The sequence below is a fragment of the Corvus brachyrhynchos genome, unplaced genomic scaffold (assembly GCF_000691975.1).
Source record: "Corvus brachyrhynchos isolate BGI_N302 unplaced genomic scaffold, ASM69197v1 scaffold245, whole genome shotgun sequence".
In the NCBI taxonomy this organism is placed as follows: domain Eukaryota; kingdom Metazoa; phylum Chordata; class Aves; order Passeriformes; family Corvidae; genus Corvus; species Corvus brachyrhynchos.
In genome coordinates this window covers 6,187,525-6,189,165 of record NW_008238988.1, presented here as the reverse complement: position 1 = coordinate 6,189,165, position 1,641 = coordinate 6,187,525, and the positions used below count along the sequence as shown (strand labels likewise).

Genomic DNA, 1,641 nt, shown 5'->3' with positions numbered 1-1,641 from the left:
TTCCAGGGATCCAGGGGCAGCCACAGCTTCTCTGGGAATTCTATTCCAGGGCCTCCCCACCCTCCCAGCCAGGAATTCCTTCCCAATATCCCACCTAAACCCAGTCCCTGTCACTTTGAAGCCATTCCCCCTTGCCCTGTCACTCCATGCCCTTGTAAATCCTCTGGGACTGTGGGTCGGCCTCGGGCCAGGGCAATTACAGGGATCACGAATCACATTTGGCTTTACTTTTCCCTTCCCCTTCCCTCTGGAGCAGCATCCCACCGCCAGCAGCAGCACGTGCCCAGCAGAACCCCCGACTTTGCATTGCAAACACAACCCCCAGAGATTGGAGTGTGCCTGGGAGGGTGATTTATGCTGGGCTCAGTCCAACAGAGCCGTAACGTCCCTCTCTATCTCCTGGAAGAAACAGCGAGCCTGGCACGCCGAGAGCCGGGAGCATAAATCTGCACGGAACACGAAGTCACTCACATTACGCCAAGGACACCTTCAGCTGTTCCTGCTGCCTGTCCAAGAGCCACTTGCTGCCCAGCCTTTCCCTGCCTGTTGCCAAAAAGCCGGAGCTGGGAGCACGAAAGGGTTAATCCATGTTTGGGGAAGATCTGTCTCCACAAATGTTGCACCATCTGGTGCTCTGGGGAAGCTGCAGGAGTGGGTGCTGTGTTTTCACGACAATCCGCCCTTCTCCTCTCGTTGATTAATAACACGGAGCTGCTTTGTCTTTGTTCTTTTGGAGTCTATTTTTTAATTTTTTTTTAATAATATTTGTATGAAGGCTTTTCAACGTGAAATCCAGTAATTATCTGAAGAGCTGAGTCAATAGGTTTGTTCAGGCAGAGAAATTACCCATTAAACCAAACAGGAAAAAGCCTCATGAAAAACATCTCTGCACCAAAATGACCAAATCCTTTATTTTGTGAATTTTTGTCCCCCTTCAGTACAATTTCCCCCCCACCAGGTGCCTTTAAACACAAGAAGGATCCCATCACTGAGGAGCTTCTATGGAAAATAGGGTGACCCATCAGCTCATATGCACCCAAAATCCTGGCATGTGGAATTGCGCCATCCCGAAGCCCACAGTGAGGCCGGGCCCGAGCCAACAGGAAACACCTCGAGCCCGCTCCAGGATGGACAGAAGAGACTCTGCTCCTTCTCATTCCCACTTTTCCACCCCACAGCATTCCCAGAGCAGCTGGAGGAGCTGCTGCAAAGCCGTGGGGCGTGAAGGGAGCTGAGAACACCAACCTTGGAGCTTTCTCCTGCAGCTGCCTTCCCAGGAAAGCCATGTTTGGGAATGTCAGGCAAGGAAAAGCTGCAGAGGGAACAAGGCACAGATCCCAAAGCAGGACATGTGGGTGCTCCACCTACTTCCAGTAGTGCCCAGCCAGCAATGGAACAAAACCTCCTGGATTTGGTAAAAATACATTAAAAATAGAAGAAAAAAAAGGTTATTCCTGATATTTACTGAACTGAGAGTGTATCTAAGTAATGCCAACTTGCAAATGTCAACACCAGCTCCCCTTTAGCTGGCATGGAATGGTTTGGGTTGGAAAAGACCTTAAAATTCATCCCCTCCCACTATCCAAGGGTGCTCCAATCCCATCCAACCTGGCCTTGGACACTTCCCGGGATCCAGGGGCA

The 1,641-nt window shown here is 50.8% G+C and overlaps 1 long non-coding RNA gene across 1 annotated transcript in view; it reads right to left on the bottom strand.

Moving 5' to 3' along the window:
- Positions 1-1,641, bottom strand: part of LOC108447789 — an 18,313-nt gene that overhangs the window by 16,544 nt on the left and 128 nt on the right. The window lies entirely within an intron of this gene.